The 24856-nt window shown below is 45.5% G+C and overlaps 1 protein-coding gene across 6 annotated transcripts in view; it reads right to left on the bottom strand.

Annotated features, from left to right (window-relative positions):
* Positions 1 to 24856, bottom strand: part of pde4d (phosphodiesterase 4D, cAMP-specific) — a 1053459-nt gene that overhangs the window by 205874 nt on the left and 822729 nt on the right. The gene's annotated exons all lie outside the window — the stretch shown is intronic.

The following is a 24856-nucleotide window of genomic DNA, read 5'->3' as shown; positions in this document are numbered from 1 at the left end:
TGATAACAACATTATTCTTGCAAGCATAGCCATTTTGCCATGCATGTGCTGCATCAATAATTAAAGGGGTTTTAGGAGCAGATCAGGGAGCTCTTTAGCCCTGTGAGTACTGTGTTCTCTTCCATTGCCACATCATGTCAGTTCTTCTGGAGCATTTTGCTCATGTACACATTCACTGTATTCCCAGTACTCAGAAGGTTAATAGCCAAATCATGCACATTAATAAAACCTGTGACTCAATGGATTAGAGCAGGAATCGAATTGACCAAGCTCCCATTGTCAAAACTGCGAATTGAGAAACACTGAAGGCATCTTGTTTATGCTTTAAAATGCATTAATTAACTAGCCCATTATTTGGAAAGAAATTCATTCAGAAATAACCTTTCCATTCTACCATATGATTACAGCAAACTTGTTTGAGGTATTTTGGGTATTTTTGTTGCCCAGGTAACATTAGTTGCAATAGTATTATACAAAACAAGGAAAATGCATTTCTTATTTCAATGTGCTTTTGTAACTATCTGCACTTTTAGAAACTTCTAGTGAGGTAAACAGGTGAAACCAAAAATATCACCTAAACAACAGTAATATAAACATTCAGATGATTCCTGGTTTGGTTACATATTAAGCATACAATCCCTTCTTCTATGGATATTGATTGACTGAAATGCCAGAAAATGAAGTGGGCCAAGTGGACAAAGCATCTGTGGGGGACACTTGGTTAAGTGAGATCTCCATTAATAATCAAAAAATTATGGGCCAGAATTTTCCTGTCAGCGAATTGGGTCAAGGCCCGCTCACCGACGGGAAAATGATGCGGGAGGAACCCCCGACTTCATCCCGCCCCATTTAAGTATTCAGCGAAATCAGATGTCCGCCTGCCGATCTGTCAATGGCCAATTGAGGCCATTGACAGGATAATTAAGGTAACTAAAGGCCCTCCCCATCCAACCTTAAGGCTGGCGGGCAGGCCAGGAGCCCTGGTGGGAAGGAGAAAAAACATGAAACCTCATCCACTGGTGGGATGAGGTTTCATGTCTGTTTTAAAAATCTTTAATAAACTTTAAGTAATATTAAACTTAAAGTAAACTTTAAGTAATATTTATTAACATGTCCCATCTCATGTGACATTGTCACATGAGGGGGACATGTTAATAATTTTTTTATTTTTCTATTTTTTAAGTTTACAAACCAAAAACCTTCTACCTGCATGTAAATAGTTTGTGGATGACAAGGGTGAATCCTATTCGGGACAAAGAGGATGATGTATGCTTAGAGGCCCAGGGGAAGGCTAGAATACTTGAAGAGTACATTGTATCAGTGTTTGCTAAGGAAGAGGATGCTGACAAAATATTGGCATAAGTGGAGATGCTAGAGGTAATAGATGGGATGAAAATTGATAGAATGTACAGGAAAGGCTGATTATATTTAGAGTGGATATGTCACTGGATGGTCGGATGGCTTGCGTCGCAGGTTGCTAATGGATGTGAGGATGGAAGTAGCAGAAGAACTTGCCATAATTCCATTCTTTCCTATGTATGGGGGAGGTACCTGAAGATTAAAGAGTGGCAAATGTGACACCCTTTTCAAGAAAGGTATAAGGATGTTTCTCGTAACTACAGGTCAGTAACTTAACATCGGTGATGCGTAAGGTTTTAGAAACAATAATCGGGGAAAAAGAACAAAAGACACTTGGAGAGGTTTAAGTTAATAAGGACACCCTTCGCCAATCTGTAAAAGGCAGATCGTGCTTGACTAATCTAATTGAATTTTTTGATAAAATAACACAGAAGGTTGATGAAGGGAATGCAATTGATGTTGTCTATATGGATTTTAAGAAAGTGTTAGGTAAAGTGCCACATAAAAGGCTGGTTAACAAAATTGAGACTTATGGAATAGGAGGGTCAATGTCAGCTTGGATGAAAAGTTTGCTTAAGAACAGAAAACAGTGAACTGTGGTAAATGGTTGTTTTGTCAGACGAAATGATGTTAGGCAGCGTTATAATAAATGACAAGTATTGCATGCAGTTCTGGTTATCACACTTTTGAAAGGATGTGACAGTCCTTGAGAAGGTACGGAAGAGATTTACCAGAATGGTTCCAGGTATAAGCGATTTTAGCCATGAGGTTAAGTTAGAAAAGCCAGGGTTGTTCTCTTTAGTGCAAAAGAGATTGAGAGGAAATTTGATAGAGGTGTACAAGATTATGACAGGTTTAAATAAGGTAGACAAAGAAAAACTGTTCCCATTAGCTGATGGATTTGTTTGGATAGCCAGAGAACCCCTTTGGAGGTAAGGTACCCCTTTGGATCTGGTCCCAAGGCACTTTTGAGAGAGGTAAGGTACCCTTTGTGATTGTGAAAAATAAACATGATTGTGTGTAAAAAGTGCATAACCTCATTGCAACTGAGTCAAAGCTGTCAAAGAACTGACAATGGATACAGAGATGCATTGGCATGGAGGGGGTAAGGGCAAAGGCTGGTGGGGGCATGGGTTGGCATGAGTTAGCACAGTGGCATAATAGGGCCACGGAGGTTATGGGGGGCCATGGTGGGCATGGGTTAGCATAGGGGGTATGAGGCACCATGGGGCTGGGTGGGGGCATGAGATAACATAGGTTAAGATGGATGGCGCATGGGGAGTATATGGGGGGGTGAGGGCTGTTTTTTGTTTTAATCTTTTTAAATATTTGATGCCACAAAGCCTTCCGCCCAGCCCTCCTCCACATCTAGTAGCCTCCGCACTCGTACTGGGAAACAGTTGCCCGACCGCAAATCCAGCCCACCCCTCAAAACGAAAATCACAACTGCAGGTGGCCATTTTTAAAGGTCAGATTCGCAGAGCTGGAAATTTCCATTCTCTGCAAACTTGAACCGGGAGAGAAAATCTGGACCTAAGATTGATAATTTTTATTAACCAAGTGTTTTAAGGGTTATGGAATGAAAGCAAGTAGATGGGGGAGTTAGGATACAGGTCAGCCACGATCCACAGGCTCGAGAGGCTGAATGGCTTACTCCTATTCTCAAGGTTTTGGGGGTAATGTATCAGCATGGATTGAAGGTTAGTTAACACACAAAAGACAGAGAGTTGGGATTAATGGGTCTTTTTCAGGGTGGAAAGATGTAACTAGTGGAGTGCCACAAGGATCAGTCCTAGGACCTCAATTATTTACTATCTATAATTAATGACTCGGAGAAACGGGCAGAGCATAATGTATCTAAATTTGCTGATGATACAAAAATAGGTGGGAGGGCATGTTGTGATGAGGACATAAGGAATCTGCAAGGGGATATAGATAGGTTGAGTGAGTGGGCAAAAGCTTGGCAGATGGAGTTTAATGTAGGAAAGTGTGAGGTCATGCACTTTGGTAGGAAGAATCAAAAGGCAGACTATAATTTAAATGGAGAGATTCCAAAAAAGTGCAGCACAGAGGGATCTGGGTGTTCTTGTGCATGAAACACAAAAAGTTAGCATGCAGGTGCAGCAAGTAATTAAAAAGGCAAATGGAATTTTGGCCTGTAATGCTAAGAGGTTGGAGTTTAAAAATAAGGAAGTCTTGTTACAACTGTACAGGGTGTTGGTGAGGCCGCACTTGGAGTAATGTGTACAGTTTTGGTCCCCATATTTAAGAAAAGATAAAAGCAAAATACTGCGGATGCTGGAAATTTGAAACAAAAACAAAAATAGCTGGAAAAGCTCAGCAGGTCTGACAGCATCTGCGGAGAGGAATACAGTTAACATTTCGAGTCCGTATGACTCTTCATCAGAACTAAGGAAATACAGAAATGAGGTGAAATATAAGCTGGTTGAGGGGGATGGGACAGGGGGAGCTGGATAGAGGGCCAGTGATAGGTGGAGGCAAAGAAGAGATTGCCAAAGATGTCATAGACAAAAGGACAAAGGGGTGTTGACGGTGGTGATATTAGCTAAGGAATGTGCTAATTGTGACATTAAGGATAGAAAGCAGGGTGAGCAAGTGACAGATAGCCCTAGTGGAGATGGGGTGGGGGGAAGGGATCGAAATAGGCTAAAAGGTGGAGATAAAACAATAGATGGAAATAAATGTAAAAATAATGGAAATAGGTGGGAAAAGAAAAATATATTTTTAAAAAACTATAAATTATTGGAAAAAGGGGGATCAGAAAGGGGGTGGGGATGGAGGGGAGAGTTCATGATCTGAAGTTGTTGAACTCAATGTTAAGTCCAGAAGGCTGTTAAGTGCCTAATTGGAAGATGAGGTGCTGTTCCTCCAGTTTGCGTTGAGATTCACTGGAACATTGCAGCAGGCCAAGGACGGACATGTGGGCTTGAGAGCAGGGTGGTGTGTTGAAATGGCAAGCGACAGGGAGGTCTGGGTCATGCTTGCGGACAGACCAAAGGTGTTCCGCAAAGCGGTCACCCAGTCTGCGTTTGATCTCTCCAATGTAGAGGAGACTGCATTGGGAGCAGCGAATGCAGTAGACTAAATTGAGGGGAGTGCAAGTGAAGTGCTGTTTCACTTGAAAGGAGTGTTTGGGCCCTTGGACGGTGAGGAGGGGGGAAGTAAAGGGGCAGGTGTTGTACCTTCTGCGGTTGCATGGCAAGGTGCCGTGGGAGGGGGTTGAGGTGTAGGAGGTGATGGAGGAGTGGACCAGGGTGTCCTGGAGGGAACAATCCCTGCGGAATGCTGCCAGGGGGGGTGAAGGGAAGATGTGAAGAAAAGATAAACTGGCATTGAAGGCAGTTTAAAAGGGATTCACTAGGCTAATTCCTGGGATGAAGGGATTGACTTATTAAGAATGGCTAAACAGGTTGGGCCTTCATTTATTAAAGTTTAGAAGAATGAGGGGTGATCTTATTGAAATATACAAGATTCTGAGGGGGCTTGACAGGGTAGGTGTTGTGAAGATGTTTCCACTAGTAGGGGAATCTCGAACTAGGGGACATAGTTACAGAATAAGGGGACACTCATTTAAAACGGAGATGCAAAGGAATTTCATCTCTCAGAGGGTAGTGAATGTCTGGAATTCTCTACCCTGAGAGTTGTGGAGGCTAGTTCACTGAAAGTATTTAAAGAGGACGTAGGTAGATTTTTGAAATATCGGGGAGTTGAGGCCTGGGGCAGATCAGCCATGATCTTAGTAAATGGCCAGGCAGGCCTGAGGGGCCGGACGGCCTACTCCTGCTCCCATTTCTTATGTTATGTTCCTATGTACTCTAGAAGTGGCAGCTCTGCTTTGAAAACTCTACAATTGAAATGTTAACCTATCTTTTCTTTTGTAGAGGTGTGTATTTTTGACCCTTTTTTGTCTTTACTGCAGTTGTTGGTTGGCTTTGCTATGGTTTCAGATTGTTAGGTGGGGCAGTTTCAGAGAAAAACCGGCACAAACTCATAGCAACTATGGGCAGGATTTTCCCCTCGGCGAGCGGGAGGCGGGGCCCACTCGCCAATGTGTAAAATGATGTGCGGTGACATTGAGCGGAACGACCAACGTCATCCCGCCCCATTTAAATTTTCAGGTAGGCATCTGTGCGCCTGTCGACCTGTCAATGCCAATTAAGGCCATTGACAAAGCCATTAAAGTAATTAATGGACCTGCCCATCCAACCTTAAGGTAGGTGGGCAGGCCGGGAGCCCTGGCGGGCTTCAGAAAAAGCATGAAACCTCATCCACGGACGGGATGAGGTTTTATGTAGGTTTTAAAAAATTTAATTAAAGTTATTTAAAAACTTATGGGCATGTCCCAACTCATGTGACATTGTCAAATAAGCGGACATGTCAGGGATTTTTTTTTCTATTTTTAATAATTTGCACAGTAGAGCCGATCTCCCTGAGGCAGCACTTAGCCTCAGGGAGATGAGTGTGTTCTTTCGTGCGCATGCGCGAAAGAGTGCGCTCTCAGGTTTAGGGAATCCTCCCCCACCCGCAACCCCCCGCCTGCACAGGGAGCGCACAGCACTTCCGTGTGGACGTCGCGCTGGGCAGGCCTTAATTGGCCTGCCCACGTAAAATGGTGACCCGCTCCTAATCATAAAATGCCTCTGCGCACCCGCACTTCAACTTCCCCCCCGACAGGGGGAAAATCCTGCCCTACAATTTTTATTGGTTAAGCTACAGAATAATACCTTGGTCAGTTAATGAATGTGTTTCTTTGTATTTACCAGCCAGATAAAATTGTGTAGAGGCTACACATTTCCTCATGCTTCGGAAGAAAGCTGGAGAACAAATGTTCCTAGATCCATATCACACATCTTCTTGCAGGTGTCAAAAGTATGTCAACAACAGAAGCTTTAGAATAGTTCATCTGTTTGACAGATCAACTGGGGTTTAATGGGCCTGAACTTCCTCGGAGTGGCAATCAGCGTTGGATTGCCACTCCGTGCCCAGTTTCTTACCTGATTTTTTTTCACAGTCTGTCTTGCCTGACCTTCTGACTCAGGCCAGACGAGGTCCAGGCAGTACAGTGCGTTCCTGGGGCCTAGTGTTGAAGTGCAGGAGAGTCAAAGGGAGAGAGGTCATGCCCCCTTTTTTAAGACACTAACTGCCGTAAACCAGGTAAGTTTAAAGGTCCATTGAAATTTCAAGGTCCTTGACAGACCAGGGAGAAGGTAAGTGTCTAAGGTAAGTTGATACGATTTCGGGGGTGGGGCATGCTCAGTGGTCGGCGGGGAGGATCAGAGGTCAGGGAGGGGATCAGAGGCTGGCAAGAGGATCGGAGGTTGGGAGGAATTGGAGGTTGGGGGATTGGAGGCCGGGGGTTGGAGCGGTTGGAGGTGGGGGGGTCAGGGGTTGGAAGGTCAGAGGGGTTGGAGGGAGGGTTCAGAGGAGGGGGTCGGGCCTCGGATGGGAGTCAGGTTGGACCTTGGTGGGGGGAGGGGCCAGACCTTGGGTGGAGGTTGGTCGAATCGGACATTGGGGGGAGGGAGTTGGGCCTGGGGTGGGGTGGTTCGGACCTTGGGTCGGGTCAGGCCACGAGTTGCGAGGGTGGGGGTGGTTTTTGGGGTTCGGGGCCTCAGGTCAGGTCGGGCCTGGGGGCACTGGGGTGGAGGTGATGGGCCTCAGGAGTCGTGGGGTGCGGGGTAGGGCAGTGGCGGAGGTCAGGTCTCGGGTTGGGTCGGGCCTGGAGGCGGGTGGAGGTGAGAATCGGGCCTGGCAGCAAAGGTTTAGTCAGGTGGGGGGTCAGGGGGAGACCCCTGCAGGGTCAGGAGTGGGGGAGTCCTGTTGGGGAGCGGTGGGAGTAGTCCCTGGAGGTTCGAGGTGCTGGGGGAGTCCTGTGGTGATTCGGTCTGGGTCTGTACTGTAAATACCCAGAAGTTAGTAGTGGTTTTATCCTTCTAACTTTTTCTGGGTAACGATTGGTGTAACCCAGTCAGAACCACCTGAAGTTTGCACTTTAAATTGCATTTTCGAATGGTTCCCAGTGCAGGGCGATTGCCCATGGAAAGCCTGCACTTCTGGGCAATTGCCGTGCAAATCTTACCTGTGAACGTCCGAAGCAGATTCCCCAGCGCATCTTTGGTGTACCCCCCACCCCCAAACCAATAAGATGCTTGGGAGTTTGGAAGTTACGGCCCAGTGTCTAAAGAGGTGCAGTCAAAATGAAAATTATTGACAATTTCAATCAGAGAGATCATGAGGATATTAGATGGTTTAAGAATGTTTAAAAGTACACCAACAGGTGCTCTTCTAAGACTTGAGTTAAAGCACATGAAATCAAGTTGTTCATGGATTTATTTATTTTATTTTCAACAAATAAACATCTGTTAAAAATTCCATGTAAAGGAATTTCATATGAATGGATATCTGCTAATATTCAATTATTTCAATTTCAAGCCATTTGTTAGGGCAAAATGAAGGGAGCTTTATTCAGCACCGGACTGTGCTCTACCTGCCCTGGAAATGCTCAAATTAGATACTGGGTGGCAAAAACAGAAAAATGTTCTTGTCTTGAGCATTGATATCTTTTAATAAGCACACAATACTGATTTTATGTAAATGTAGTCATGTTATTTTAATGTAGTTATCTTTCAGGACTGGGATCTTAGAATTTTATAAGCTGCAGTGCCAAACAAAAGATATAGGGCTGAATTTTGCCGTCAGCAAGCAGGGGGCGGGGCCCACTCGCCAACGCGTAAAATGATGCGGGATGACATCGGGGGAAACCCTCGACGTCATCCCGCACCATTTAAATCTTCAGGAAGGCGGGGGCTCAGCAAAATCAGCTGCGGGCCCGTCGACCTGTCAATGGCCAATTGAGGCCATTGACAGGATCATTAAAACAATTAAAGGACCTGTCCGTCCAACCTTAAGGTTGGCGGGCAGGCCAGGAGCCCCGGCGGGAATAGAGAAAACATAACCTCATCCACCGGCGGGATGAGGTTTCATGTAGGGTTTAAAAATGTTTAATAAAGTTTTAGTGTAAATTATGAACATGTCCCATCTCATGTGACATTGTCACATGAGGGGGACATGTTAAGGATTTTTTTTCTCTATTTTTAATGTTTTTAGAAGTGTAAGCGATCTCCCTGAGGCAGCACTTAGCCTCAGAGAGATGTGCGCTCTTTCATGTGCATGCGCGAAAGAGCGCACTCTCGCTTTTGGGGAATCCCCCCTCGCCCGCACAGGAAGCGCATAGCGCTTCCCGCCGGACGTCACGCTGGGTGGGCCTTAATTGGCCCACCCACGTAAAATGGCGGCGGGGCCCGCTTCTCCGGTGGGGATCGGCTCCCCGCCCGCCGGAGATTGGGTCGGGCCTGCCCGCCCAGAAGGCAGAAAATTCTGCCGCAGGATGGAATTTTACGGCCCCTTTGCAGCCGTAGTCCATTGACTGTGACGGGACTGGAAAATCCCACCTGCGTAAAATTCATAGAGACTAAGGCACAAAGCTCAAGACTGGCTAAGATGGTGCTATAGAAGTTTATTGTTCGCAGTAAGGGTCCTATACAAAATCAACCTGACATTTAGTGAGCATTGTCCCACAGCATGAAACTGTTTCAAATTAACACCCACAACTGGCTGTCATAATTCTGGGTAAGATCACACTTCAAGGTGGATTTCTTTCCATTAGGCTCTCCACAGGCCAATGAAGAGCTGAGACGAATGCTTTTGTCAGCCCAATAAACAAAATGCTTGCCAGTAACTTTAATCAATCCAAGAGAAGATTGCTTATTTCAGAAGACATTTGTGCAAAAGAATTTTAAAAATGATAAGGCTTTGGCTTTATTAAGACATCATGACGCTGCTCTGATTTCCTTGCTGGCATTCAGTGGAGGTGTCTCTGCTGCACCCACATAAATGTGTACTGAAATGTCCTGTGATTTAGGAAAGGCTCACATTCTTTTGTGCAGGTGGCTGGCAGTCCACTGGTGGAGCAGGAGGTGCTGGAGATATGGTTTGGAGGGACCAGGGCATGCATCAGAAACTGGAAGGAGTGAATGGCTGTGGTGAAAAAGAAACTGGGCATGTGGGAGCAATGCTCCCTCTCCACAGCGGGTAAGAACCTGGTCATCAGGTGTGAGGCACTCTCGGTGTTGCTGTACGTGGTGCAGGTCTGGCCCATTCCTCACTCCTGCGCGGTGGCAATCACCCCAGCCATCTTTATCTTTAGCTTTATCTGGAGGTCAAAAATGGATCGTGTTCGCCGGGACACAATGTACAAGCCACTAGATAAAGGGGGAGAAAACGTGCTCAACATTGCCCTCATCCTGTTGGCTACCTTTCTGTGCAGTTGCATCAAGCTGTGCGTAGACCCTCGGTACGCAAACACCAAGTGTCACTACGCGCTGAGGTTCTACCTGTCCCCGGTGTCGCGAAGGATGGGTCTGGCCATGCTGCCGCGGAACGCTCCAAGTAGTTGGACTGTGCCGTACCACCTGTCCCTCATGGAAAAATTTATGCTGAGAAACACCTTTGACCACAAGTCCATCAGGCTGTGGTCTGCACTTAACGTTCTAGAGGCCCTGAGGGAAAAGGAGTTGGTGGATCCTGTCGGATGGCTCCCCGAGCAGACTGCCAAAGTCATTTGGCAGAGTGCCTCATTGCCAGAACTTTCTAACAAGCACCAAGATGTAGCTTGGCTGGTGGTGAGAAAGGCCCTCCCTGTCAAATCCTTCCTACATGCCAGGAGTCTCACCCCCGCTGCACGTTGCCCTTGAGGTGGCTGTGGTAAGGAAGAGATCGTTGTCCACCTCCTTGTGGAATGTGCCTTTGCAAAGAAGGTCTGGAGAGAGGTGCAGTGGTTTTTGTCAAGGTTCATCCTGAGCAGTTCTGTGACACAGGACTCTGTGCTCTACGGGCTGTTCCCAGGGACACACACCAAGACAAACATCAAATGCAGCTGGAGGATCATCAAAGACGCTCTCTGAACTGCCTGAAAGTTGTTGGTCTTCCAGTGCAAAGAGTTGTCCCCCGACCGAGTGTTGCAGACTGGCACATTCCAAGATTCAGGACTACGTGCTGAGGGACGCACTAAAGCTTGGGGCAGCCGCCGCAAAGGCGCAATGGGGAAAGGTCGCTGTCTGAGACCTTTCTGCCATTGTGCATAGAGGGGCTGGGAATTGCATAGACCTCCAGGGCTGTATGACTCACAATGAATGTATGCAATGAAAACTAAATGTATCATAATTGTATTGAAGCACCTCAGAGTGCAACATGATGTATGTTGATAACTCCAATACCATTGCACTGTCTGACTGTGTAATGACCATACTGAAATGTCTGTAATATTCATTGATTGTATTGAAGCACCTCGTGATCCATGTGTAAAAGTTGAATATGATTCCACTTTTGGTGATGGCCATTTTGAAATGTTTTGTAATGTTCCTTCAGATATTTTATGAATAAACTATATTTTTCCAAAAAAAATCTAGAAATTCAGTCAGCTGACCAAGAAGGAACATAGTTTTAACCGCACTCTTGCTTTCAGATTATCTCGTTGATGGATTGATATTTTGCTCCTTAGTGACCATTTTCTCTGTGGTACTTGGAGCATGTATATCACCAAAACATTAACATGTGTTCACTCGAACTAAATTACTATTCCAATATGAATTTCATCCATGTTGTGAAATCAATAGCTTTCAGTATTTGGAGAAAAGAGTAAAACCAGGGAATATACAAATGGGAAAGGTTAGAAAATGGGCCTCCTGCTTAAAACAAACTCAAAAGGCATTTCAGCTTTTTATTATTGTGAAGGTAACAACAATATGAAAAAATACCACAACAAGACATGCTTTATTACTGCTATTCAAAAAAGCAAATGGTTTAAAGCCCATTTGAATCCTTGTAAGAAAGCTCTTACATGTGAACAGGTAAACAATATAATTCATTTAGATTTTATGCACTTTACAGAATAATAACTATATTGACCAAGCAAAATGGTTATTAATACATTCACTTAAAGCTGCAAATGTAACAAAAGCTTTTTCATAGAAAAATCATTTCAAACTAGAGTGATGTATAAATCTTCAATATTTGACTTCTGCATTTTTTCAGATTTGGAATATGGGACAGGCACAATGAAATTATGAATCATCAATGAGTTTTCTATGTATGTTATTTGATCCTGAATAGGGTACATATAAAATGACCCCTGACTGACAGCTTTCAACATTTTGCAGCTTTAATTATTAGAGGGTCTGGTTTGAAACAATCATGTCACGTGCAGACAAAGAGATCTGTCACAAAAGTCAGTAAATCTTGCAGGCACACTTGAACAAACCAAAGAAAATAAATCAGGCAGATTTTTTATTTGTACATCACTTACAAGGGAGTCAAACCAGTGGACCAGCATCGTGGACTATCGGTTGGAGGGCGTTGGGGCCCCCTGGTGCATTACAACATTTCATACAAGTAAATAGAAAAGAGTTACATTGGCTTGGACACTATAGCACTAATACAAGATGCACATTAAACACATTAAACAGTCTCCAATGTTAAACTATCTATTTCTTCTTGACATTAAGAAATCCCTTTTCGCTCACTTCTGTTTTACTCTTGTCAGAGAAGTTATAAAACATATTAATAAACTGTGATCTAACTATGTTAAATATCAAAGCATAGTTAAGGAAAACTATTTGTTGTGAAGTATAAACTTGGAAGAAATAAGCTTTTCAGTGTTGGTCAATCCATCTACAATATCAGCTATAAACAAATAATATAAAGTAATGATTTGGAAATAAATGTTGAGATGACTGAGAAATTTAGCCTGGAGACACAGATAAACTGTTGAACTCTTCAGCTTTTAAATAAACACGTAAGCTATTCATTCCCTTTTAACCTATTGGTTTGAGACACTAATGGCATGTTTCTCAAAGAAACTTACTAAAATAAAATATGGATAGAATAATGGACAGTTCATTGATTTACCAACATAATGATTGCATTAAGTGCAACAATGATTTGAAATAATGGATACTATGGAGGTAGTTACTGTTAAAAGATGTCATTCAACCAAAGGGTTCTGATGAAATTATAAACAAGGGAGCAAGGTCACAAAATATCAACAGAATGAAATGAGAGTGTTACAATCTTGAGCACTGCTGAACAATATAAAATTTAATATAAAAATAAAATTCAATAAGATACACTAACAACATTTGTGAAATTTAAACCAATACTGCAGGCATCAAGTACTGCAACAAGACTGTTGACAGTTGCAAGTATTCTCCACACTGAGGGATTTAACAGCTGATTGTGGCTTCCACAAAGAATAGGAGGCTTAGTAACTCTTTCCCACAACAACTTAGGATGCAATCACATGCTTCGTGTCCATTTTATAATTCTTAAGGATAGAATATAATCTTTGTGCACCTGTGTAGAAACTATGGCCTGAATTTTTTAGGTGGCGGGCAAGCTGAGCGAGAGCAGGGGCAGTCACGGGGCTGATCGCCACCCGCGATCGGCTCCACGCCGCCATTTTACACTGGCGGCCCGCCCAGCATAAGGCAGGAGCCATAGCGCTCTGCACTACCTGTGTGGGCGGGAGGAGGAGGGAGAGTCGGGGCCAGCACTGCCTCATAGCACAGAGCTGCCTCAAGGAGATTGAATCGATATTGAAATAATTAAATAAATTGAGAAAAAATTGAATTAAACATGTCCCCTCATGTGACGCTCATGGATAAGGTTTCCTAAAAAACGCGAAGGCTGCTTAGCCTTTTCACCTGCCTGCCAGCTTTAAGGTTGGATAGACAGCATTAACAATGACTTTAATCACTTCCTTAATGGCCTTAATAGGGACACACACCCGACGTCATCGCGCATCATTTTACAAGTCGGCATGTCGGGCCCCCACACGCCGGCTGAAAAATTCTGACCTATGGTTTCATTTAGTGTGTAATGTACCTTTAAGAATAATAATTGTTAGGCAAGATCACATGATCTGTAGTAACCAATAGGAGAGTAACGCAACTACCTCAGCAGTCCGTGTAGAGATAGAGTTGGAGCTGAATGCACACATGTAATTACTGCTGAGCATATTGTAAATAAACTTAAAGTTTCCACCCAAGAAGTGTCTGCAGATCAACTCTATCATTAATAGAATAACTCGGCCACCCTACAACAAACTGGCGATGAGGATAAAACAGGATTGAACAGAAGAAATCAAGCTAAAAAGAAATTGGCACTGTACCTCACCCAGTGATTTTAAGTAGCAAGCTCCGTTAGAATTGAAGAAGTTATCCACTCTCAAAATCCCACAATTTGGGAGAATTGATTCTTTTGAACCTGCCACAGGCGATTGGTCTCAATATACAGAACACCTCACGTTCTTTTTTCAAGTGAACATGATTACAGGGGAAGAGAAGAGGCGAGCGATCTTCTTGAGCACTTGTGGGAGCAAATCCTACAGCCTGGTTCAAAGTTTGATGGCACCCAGTGCCCCAGATTTGAGGAATTTTGATGAATTGGTGGACCCCGTGAAGAGTCACTTTCAATCAAAGCCCTCATTCACGATGCAGAGGTTCAAGTTTTATTCGTGAAATAGAGCCCCGGATGAGGCAATTGCAAGCTATGCTTCAAATTTGAAGCAGCTAATGGAACATTGTCAGATTGGTACGACTCTGAATGACATGCTTAGAGAGGGTTTAGTATGCATTGTGAAAGCGGACTCTATTCAGAAAAGATTATTGTCCGAAGTGAATCTGGATTTCAAGAAGGTGCTGGAGATAGCACTGGCTGTGGAAAGTGCAGTAAGAGATCCAAAAGCAATACAGGATGCCTAAAATGGCGCCGTCCTTCACATCGGGCAGGAAACCTTAGCCGAAAGAGGCGCGATAAAGCGACACTCTGCTGAGAAGCAGAAAACAGTCCCCGCTAGCCAAAGAATAAAGAAAAATAACTTAGCAGCGAAATTGAAGAATAATTTTAATAGAGGTGGAAACAATCAGTATTTTAGTAATTGGCAGTTTAAAAAAAATCGAATGCTACTATTGTCATAGAAATGGACATATAATGAGGCAATGCAAGGAAATATTCAAGCAGGCTTGTAAACAAAAGAAGAAGCCCAATTAAATCTACAATGTAGAAGAGCCTGAAACAACAAATTCTGACATTTACTCGTGGCCTAATCTGAAAGATGGAAAGACACAACCAATATTTGTCACAGTGAAAGTAAATGGCAAACCTGTTAGAATGGAAATGGACACGGGAGCTTCCACTACATTAATTAGGGAACATACCTTTGGATATTTGAATAATGGTGATCATCAATTAAGTTTAGGAAAAACAGCCACCAAGCTCAAAACATATACGGATGTAGACATTCAAGTAAAAGGCATAAGCAGAATAACTGTCCATTATGGAAGCCAACTGGCAAAGCTACCAGTGTTGGTATTGAGAGGCAGAGGACCAAACCTTCTAGGGCAAAATTGGCTAAGGGAAATCAGTCTTGATTGGCCACTGAGGTTCCAAATGAAAGCATTTCTGTTTTGAAAAAGATATGTGTAAGGACTCAACAAGCTGAAGAAATGCTGGCTGTCTTAAGCCAAAACCTGGAAGAGCAGCCGAAGGAACTCAAAGAGATGCTGCTTGATGACAGAGTTCCAGACAAGGTGGGCAACCTTTGAAGGGAAAAAGAAAACCTGGTGAAAGACTTTCAAACACTATAAGATTTCTTCAAGTCAAAGTTTGTACCTCTGGAAAAGTATAAAGAGAAACGGAAAGAATTCAGCACCTTTCTGAACAAACTGAAGAGTCAGTTGGCAGAGAAGGAACACCAATGTACCATTTTCCAGGAGGCAGCAAACAAATACAAAAAGGAGATGGAAGAGCTGAAGAATCAGCTAAATGAAGTCAACAAGGCTTTGGAAGCAAAAGTCACAGAATTTTCCAAGAAGCTGGTAGATAATGAAATTTTGGGAGACTCAACCACTGAGCTCAGACAAGTTGAGCTTCCATCTGAGAGAAGTCTGGCCGACAGTGAAGTCAAAAAGAAGGCCGACATTAAAGTCTGTGCTAGAAAGAAGAAGGCACATAGAAAGAAGATACAGAAATACTAATAGGGCTCTAATTCTGGCAGCATACAAATACACTTTCGTACATAGGCCTGGCAATCAAACCGCAAATGCTGAAGTCCTTAGTCATTTGCCTTTACAAGAAAGTGATGAGCACGTCCCAGTTCTACAGGACCTTGTTTCACTGTTAAATTTCTTAGATTCCTCGCTGATATGTGCTCCACAGAGCACATCTCCGTCAGAGACTGGACAAGTTGGGACCCAGTCCTATCTCAGGTATGAGAAGAAGTGCTACATGGTTGGTCACAGGAGCCCGTACCTGATGAAATGAAATCGTACTTCAACAGAAGACATGAAATAACCAGTCAGGTTGGCATCTTATTGTGGGGAGCATGAGTGATTGTTCCTCCAAAAGAAAGGGAACCACTTTTAATTGAACTACATAGTGCCCATTCAGGAATTTCCCAAATGAAGGCCATAGCACACAGCTATCTATGGTGGTGTGGGATGAATGGCAAAATAGAGAGTTTAGTAAAGCACTGTGTGCAAAAGTTGTAAAAACTGCAAAGGTGTCAGTGACAGCTCCGTTACACCCATGGGAGTGGCCAGATAGATCCTGGATGCGGTTATACATTGACTACGTTGGACCTTTCCTGTGAACAGTGTTTCTGTTCATTGTCAATGACCATTCAAAATGGTTGGACATATATGAGGCGATCAACATCGGCCGCTACAATTGAGAAACTATGTCAGAATTTTGTCATTCACGGACTATTAGAAGTAGTCATTTCCGATAATGGCACGGCATTTCCAAGTGCTGATTTCAACAGTTTATCAGCCTCAATGGTATCACTCATGTGAAAACTGCACCATGACACCCTTCCTCAAATGGACTGGCCAAACGGGCGTTTCAAAGGCAGGTATGAAAAAGCTAACTGGCGATTCCTTGGCAACCAAACTAGCACGCTTTCTTTTTCATTATACAACAACAGGTGCCACACCTGCAGAGTTATTATTGAAATGCCATCTCAGGACAAGATTGAGTTTAATAATGCGAATTTAGAGGGGAAGGTGGAAAGGAGTCAGGGAAGCCAGAAAATGAGACATGACTGGCATTGTCATGAGTGGAAATTTACTGTGGGAGAGCCGGTATATGTGAAAAATTTCGGGAAAGGACCAAAGTGGATACCGGGTGAAATAAGTGCAGTGACTGGACCTCTATCTTACCATGTGGAAGTGGAAGGCCAGATCATGAGTAATCTTGTGGACTATTTAAGGAAGAGAGAGGCAAATCATCAAGATTTGGTTCCACCAGTGATCATGACCACGTATGCATTTCCTATTTAGGATTCTCAACCCAGGACTGACATGTCTGATGTTCCTGTAAGAGTTGATGATACAGAACTGCAAATGCCCACCGAAGCACCTGATGTTCAGGCAACTCCGGAAAAGGAGGTTCCTGACAAAGAATCTAAAGTTGTGGACGTTCCACACATACCAGAAAACAACACGAAAGACTGAACTTGTAAAGTCCTTAACCAGTGTAAATATTATGTTGGCTTGAAAAATATGTACTTATAAATATAATATGTATACCTGCGTTAAAGGGGGAGGAATGTAGTAACTATGGTTTCATTTATTGTGTAATGTACCTTTAAGAATAATACTTGTTAGGCAAGATCACATGATCTGTAGTAACCAATAGGAGAGTAGCGCGGGCTATTTCAGGAGTCAGTGTAAAGATAGAGTTGGAGTTGAAAGCACACATGCAGTTGCTGCTGAGTATATTGTAAATGAACTTAATGGGCAGAATTTGGACCTTGGCATGTGGGATTGATAAGGATTTTACACAGGCAGGACAATTAAGGCCCATCTAGCGTGATACGCGGCCTGGAAATGAGCGCGAAGGGGCGGGTGGAAGCGGGGGCACAACATCCACCAGGCGACTTGGCAGTCAATTCAAATGTGGCTTTGGCAGACCCTGGAAGGCTGCCACTGGAGGACGCAGAATCAAAACCGTAGCGGGTGGACACGGCAGGCGGAAGGGCAGGCCGGTGGAACAGTCAGTCCCGCATTTCTCAGATGAGTGCCTTGCAGCCTTCCTGGAGGAGGTAGCAGCGTGGAGAGAAATCCTCGACCCCGGTGATGGGAGGAGGAGGCCTCCCTACCTCACCAAAAAGGCCTGGGAGTAGGTGGCATCCAGGGTCAGCAGCCACGACATGGTGAGGCGCACATGGATTCAGTACCGGAAACGCTTCAACGATTTTCTGCGATCGGGGAGGGTGAGTACCGTGTTTACATGCGTTGCTTTGCAGAACAGTTAAGAGCTGCCCATTCCCCTGTGGGCCTCAGAGGTGTTAGAGTGTGAGAGGCAAATGTCAATAAGGAAGTTGCTGGCCAAGGGGGTGAGCCCCGGCTACTTGGATTGAGTGTCTTGTGGCTCCAGGGTCATGAATCAGCTTAGCCTTTTGAGGTATTCCTCAAGTGGGATTGGCCAGGCTGCAACGGCGCTGCAGTCACAGAGTGGACTAATCAATGCTCCTCTGCCCTTCAGGAGAAAACATCCCATAACAATGCTAAGAGGTAGCATACTGACGGGGACCCTCACACCTCCTCATCCTCTCACGATATGAGCAGGTGGCCATGGAGCTGGAGAGGTGTCATGCACCTCGGACAAGCGGCCGCGGTGAGGTTGGGATGCCAGAGGAAGGTAAGAGTGCATGCACTGAGGTGAGAATGTCGGTTTTTGCAACCATTCCAGTGTAGTCTCTATATTGATATGAGCCCTGAACCTGGAATGCCCATTGATAATGGAAAGACGAGGGCACCATGATGCAGATCTCCGTCTCATCAGGGTGCCAGGCATGCACACTGACAGTGTAGTGACTTAAACTAATGACATGTCCTTCTTGTCGCTTTTAGGCTCACTAGCAGCTCTTTGTTCTGAGGAGCCTGAAGGCCCACCCCTAACCCCTGAGGACCAGCATGCTCACCATGCACCTGCATCACACCCTCTCTGTCAAGCAGGCATCAGCGCAGATACCAGCATCTCAGTGGGCATAACATTGCCGTCTAGTCAATCGGTGCAATTGGTTAGGGCACTTCACACTCGCTTGAGGTGCAGGCGGAGGGAGAGAGTGCCCAGGGCGCCGGCAGTCGGAATTTTGCTGCGGACCAGGACAATGCTCAGTCAGTGGCTAATGATGTGCCTCTGGAGTCGTCCATGAGACAGCAGATGCTGGAAGTCCAGCAGGGTGTGTGGGAGGATCTGGCCAAGACACATGAAGGAATGCATGCCATAATGTCCGTTGTGGAGGAGCATAAGCACTGCGTTGACCCTCATGGCCAAGCGCAATGCCTCCTCCAAGGAGAGAGTGGCAACTCTCATGGAGAGGCTCCTCCAGGGAGTCAATCAGGGCTTCCTGGGGATGTGCTCGGACCAGCAAGCCCTCACACTGGCAATGACCTCAGGTGGTCACTGTCAGCGTGGGAGATGGATTGGGCACCTAATATCCCAGTTGGTGAGCAGGGAGTTCCAAAGCGACCTACCATTGGCGTACGAGCTGCCTGTCGTATCTGCGGGCTCCTCTCAGGGCGCTCTGGATGATGGCAGCAGCTCCTCCGCCCCTCTGCCAGTGACCGTAGCATCTGATGAGGCTGCGGCAACTGGGGAGATGCCAGCCATGGCATTGGCCACTCTCTCCCTGCCGGGGCCAGCACAGGCTCCATGAGTCAGAGGACACCTGCCAAGGTTATCAAGGCCAACAAGACAGCACAGTGAGCAGGCTGTCTCCAATGCCGGTGAGGGGGTAGCACCTAAATGTAGCACCCACAAATGAAAACTTAAAGTGCCTTAAGCACAATATGGCTTGATCGCGGGTGATATTTGGTTCCCCCATTTTTCTTTTCTTTTTTTAATGGAGTGATGGAAAACACCGGTTAATGTTAATTTCTGCAATGTTTCACATTCATATGTGAATGAGACGTTATTTTGTGCAACTAGCCTCTGTATGCTTCATTTCTTCTGTAGGTGCAGGGTAGGCCTTGATGTTATGGTGGACGTTATGGCGAACCACAGTGATCTGTGCTCGGTCCCCTATTATTTGTCATTTATATAAACAACATAGATGTCTATGTGGGGGGTAGGATTAGTAAGTTTGCAGATGACACAAAGATTGGCCGGGTGGTTAATAGTGAGGTTGAGTGTCTTGGGCTACAAGAAGATATAGACGGGATGGTCAAATGGGCAGATAAGTGGCAGATGGAATTTAACCCTGAAAAGTGTGAGATGATACCCTTTGGAAGGAGCAATCTGACAAGGAAGTATTCAATGACGGCATGACACTAGGAAGTTCTGAGGAACAAAGGGACTTTGGCGTATGTGTCCATAGATCTCTAAAGGCGGAGGGGCATGTTAGTGGGGTGGTGAAAAAGACACTTGCCTTGATCAATCGAGGCATAGATTACAGAAGTAGGGAGGTCATGTTGGAGTTGTATAGAACCTTGGTGAGGCCACAGCTGGAGTACTGTGTGCAGTTCTGGTCATCACATTGTAGGAAGGATGTGATTGCACTGGAAGGGGTGCAGAGGAGATTCACCAGGATGTTGCCTGGGATGAAACATTTAAGTTATGAAGAGAGGTTGGATAGACTTGGGTTGTTTTCATTGGAGCAGAGAAGACTGAGGGGCGACCTGATCGAGGTGTACAAGATTATGAGGGGCATGGACAGGGTGGATAGGGAGCAGCTGTTCCCCTTAGTTGAAGGGTCAGTCACAAGGGGACATAAGTTCAAGGTGAGGGGCAGGAGGTTTAGGGGGATGTGAGGAAAAATCTTTTTGCCCAGAGGGTGGTGAAGGTCTCGAATGCGCTGCCTGGGAGGGTGGTGGAGGTGGGTTGCCTCACATCCTTTAAAAAATACCTGGGTGAGCACTTGGCACGTCATAACATTCAAGGCTATGGGCCAAGTGCTGGTAAGTGGGATTAGGTAGGTAGGTCAGGTGTTTCTCACGTGTTGGTGCAGACTCGTTGGGCCGAAGGGCCTCTTCTGCATGCTGTGATTCTTTGAAAAGCACAGAGTGTATGTTGTTGACCAAGCAAATGGTCCTGTTAGGGATCGAGTATGGAGCCTGCAGCCCTGGCATGTGGTGGTGGTTCTTATTTGGTAGTCTAGCTGAAGGAGCATTGGATCAAAGTGTCCCGGGTGTCCCTGCCTCCCTGGAGGTTACCCACATCAGCATCTATGCCCTCAGTGTTCTCCTCATTGTGCTCGGCCTCGGACTCACTACTGGATTCATCTGTTGTCTTTGCAGCTGCGTCAAGATCTTCTTCCGCCACTGCATCCCCCCCTTGCCAGTGCCAGATTGTGGAGAGGGCAGCATGCAACCACTATCAGTGACACACTATCTGGGGTGTATTGCAGTGTACCCCCTTAATGGTCCAGGTATCGGAAGCACATCTTGGGAAGACCTATGGTTCTCTCTAACACCGTCCTTGTGGAGGTGTGGCTCCTATTGTACCGCTGCTCGGCCTCTGTTCTTGGGTGGCGGAGAGGCATCTTGAGCCACCTTTTGAGGAGATAGCCCTTGTCACCCAGCAGCCATCCATCCAGCCGGGCTGGAGCACTGAAGAGCCTCGGCACCTGGGAGTGTCTGAGGATGTAGGCGTCGTGGAAGCTGCCTGGGTTACCTTGCACAGACTTGCAGAATCTACATCTCGTGATCACACACTATCTGCACGTTCATGGAGTGGAAGCCCTTTCTGTTGGCGAAGGCTCCGGGCTCACCCACTGGCGCCGTTATAGCCACATGTGTGCAACTGATTGCACCCTGGGCGCAGGGGAACCCAGCAATCGATGTGAAACCTCTGGCTCACTTTGAACGTGGCTGGCCTCGTCCTTACGGCAATGAATGAAAGTCAATGCACACCTGAACAGGGCATCTGTCACCAGTTTGGCACAACTCTGGACAGTTGATTGGGACACTCCACAAAGATCCCACACTGACCCCTGGAAAGAGCCGGAGGCATAGAAGTTGAGTACCACTAGCATGAGGTGTCCACCCACAGCTGATTTCAGGCCGATCCTCTGACAGATAGAGGTGGCTGTGTCGCTTGAGAGATGGAGCCTTCTTCGGCACTGCACCTCAGACATATTGAGGTAGCTGCATCATCGCCTGTAAACTCTGGCAGCAGGATATTGGCATCTTCTGTGCCCCTTTTACCTTGGACTTCCTGTTGGCCCTGCGCCCCTTGTGCCTGCGCCTCTCCTCCCACAAGTTGCTCCCCTGAAAGCTGCATTGGGACACCTGGCCTCCTCTCCCTTCTGCCCCTCCCTTCCTCCTCAGTGGAGGTGCCTCCAGCGGAGACCACAATCCCCATTACCAGGGTAATGGAAGGCTGTCTGATACCTGGAAGGGTCCACACGGTCGCAATCCTCCGAGGGCCTGGAAAACAACACTGAGTCCTGAACTGAAGCCTCTAAATGATCTGAATGCAGCTCTGGAGCGAAATTAAGCTGTCCTGTTCACAGAAGGAACCGGCAGCAGGTGATATCCTAAACTCCTCACTAATCACTTTGACAAGGCCACTGACCCCTCTTATCCAGCCTGTGGATGAGGTTTTGCAAATTGTGGTCTGCCCGTTTTGACCATGCGACGGCTTAAAAATCGAACAGGCTACGTAAAGTCAGAGACTTGGTGTCTCAAGGGCTTTAACTCGCCACTTGATTAATGGCGAGCGCGCCTCCGTCTTCATCGCCCGCCCACCGAGCGAAATATCACGAAACTGTGCGCTGATGTCAATGCACTTTATTTAAAGCCTGAGCAGGTCGGGCGCATGCCTACCCGCCGAGCTAAAAATTTTGCCCAATATTTCCACCCAAGAAGTGTCTGCAGATCAACTCTATCATTAATAGCACAACTCGACCACCCAACAACAACCCGAATAGTATTAAGTTGTGAGGTGAGGTTCTTCTTTCCCAGGGAGGCAATGGGCAATCCAAGACCAATTATATGGTTCACAAGCAACTCCAACAAACCCTATGGATACATTCTGTGAGCTATTTGTAATAAGAACAGTTACATCTGTTATAGCCAACCACCATTCTTGCATTTAATTTCAAACTTATATTTTTACTCATAATTTGTATTAATTAATTAAAAAGAAAAATGCCATTATTTTTGAAGTACCCTAAGTGCCTGAATCCTATACCTTAATTCATTGAATTCAACTACATTCATAAATTGCAAATTTAAATTAAAATTTACTCCACATTGGCTGTAATGTTGGAATCAATTGCTGATTAGACCATAAGGCATAGGAGCAGAAATTAGGCCATTCGGCCCATCGAGTCTGCTATGCCATTCAATCATGGCTGATAAGTTTCTCAACCCCATTCTCCCGCCTTCTCCCCGTAACCTTTGATCCCCTTACCAATCAAGAACCTATCTATCTCGGTCTTAAATACACTCAATGACCTGGCCTCCACAGCCTTCTGTGGCAATGAATTCCATAGATTCACCACTCTCTGGCTAAAAAAGTTTCTCCTCATCTCTGTTCTAAAAGGTCTTCCCTTTATCCTGAGGCTGTGCCCTCGGGTCCTAGTCTCTCCTACTAATGAAACATCTTCTCCACGTCCACTCTATCCAGGCCTTTCAGTATTCTGTAAGTTTCAATCAGATCCCCCCTCATCCTTCTAAGCTCCATCGAGTATAGACCCAGAATCCTCAAATGTTCCTCATATGTTAAGCCTTTCATTCCTGGGATCGTTCTCGTGAACCTCCTCTGGACCCTCTCCAGGGCCAGAACATCCTTCCTGAGATACGGGGCCCAAAACTGCTCACAATATTTTAAATGTGGTCTGACCAGAGCCTTATAAAGCCTCAGCAGCACATCCCTGCTTTTATATTCTAGTCCTCTCGAAATAAATGCCAACAATGCATTTGCCTTCCTAACTACCGACTCAACCTGCAAGTTAACCTTAAGAGAATCCTGGACTAGGACTCCCAAGTCCCTTTGCACTCCAGATTTCTGAATTCTCTCCCCATTTAGAAAATAGTCTATGCCTCTATTCTTCCTACCAAAGTGCATGACCTCACACTTCCCCACGTTGTATTCCATCTGCCACTTCTTTGCCCATTCTCCTAACCTGTCCAAATCCTTCTGCAGCTTCCCCGCCTCCTCAATACTAGCTGTCCCTCCACCTATCTATGTATCATCTGCAAACTTAGCCAGGATGCCCTCAGTTCCTTCATCTAGATGAAAATTCCAGGGGAAAAGTGACCATAATTCAGTAAGTTTCAAGGTACTGCTGGATAAGGAAAACAGGAGTCCTCGGGTTAAGGTGCTTAATTGGGGGAAGGCTAATTATAACAATACTAGGCAGGAACTGAGGAATCTAGACTGGAGGCGAATGTTTGAGGGCAAATCAACAACTGACATGTGGGAGGCTTTCAAACGTCAGTTGATAAGAGTTCAGGACCGGCATGTTCCTGCTAGGATGAAAGATAAGTAAGACAAGTTTCAGGAACCTTGGATAACGAAGGATATTGTGAGATTAGTCAAAAAGAAAAGGGAAGCATTCGTAAGGGCTAGAAGGCTGGGAACAGATGAAGCCCGTGGAGAAAACAAAGAAAGTAGGAAGAAACTTAAGCAAGGAGTCAGGAGGGCTAAAAGGGGTCATGAAAAGTCACTGGCAACCAGGATTAAGGAAAATCCCAAGGCCTTTTATACATAAGTAAAGGGCAAGAGGGTAGCCAGGGAAAGGGTGGGCCCACTCAGGGACAGGAGTGGGAATCTGTGTGTGGAGCCAGAAGAAATGGGAGAGATACTGAATGAATACTTCTCATCAGTATTCACCAAAGAGAAGGACTTAGCAGTCGATTTGTCTAGGGAAGAGTGTGTAGATAGCCTGGATCATGTTGAGATCAAAAAAGAGGAGGTGTTAGGCATCTTGAAGAATATTAAGGTGGGTAAGTCTCCAGGGCCAGATGGGATCTAGCCCAGAGTACTGCGAGAGGCAAGGGAGGAGATTGCTGGGGCCTTGACAGAAATCTTTGTATCCTCACTGGCTACGGGTGAGGTCCCAGAGGACTGGAGAATGGCCAATATTGTTCCATTGTTTAAGAAGGGTAGCAGGGATAATCCAGGAAATTACATGCCGGTGAGCCTTACGTCAATGGTAGGGAAATTATTGGAGAAGATTCTTCGTGACAGGATTTACTACCATTTGGAAGCAAATGGGCGTATTAGTGAGAGGCAGCATGGTTTCGTGAAGGGGAGGTCGTGTCTCACTAACTTTATCGAGTTTTTCGAGGAAGTGACTAAGATGATCGACGATGGAAGGGCAGTGGATGTTATATACATGGATTTCAGTAAGGCCTTTGACAAGGTCTCTCATGGCAGACTGGTACAGAAGGTAAAGTCGCACGGG

This window comes from Cetorhinus maximus, chromosome 1 (genome assembly GCF_964194155.1).
Source record: "Cetorhinus maximus chromosome 1, sCetMax3.hap1.1, whole genome shotgun sequence".
NCBI classification, from domain to species: Eukaryota; Metazoa; Chordata; class Chondrichthyes; order Lamniformes; family Cetorhinidae; genus Cetorhinus; species Cetorhinus maximus.
The sequence above is the reverse complement of the archived record's forward strand: the minus strand, read 5'-3'. Positions and strand labels throughout refer to the sequence as shown.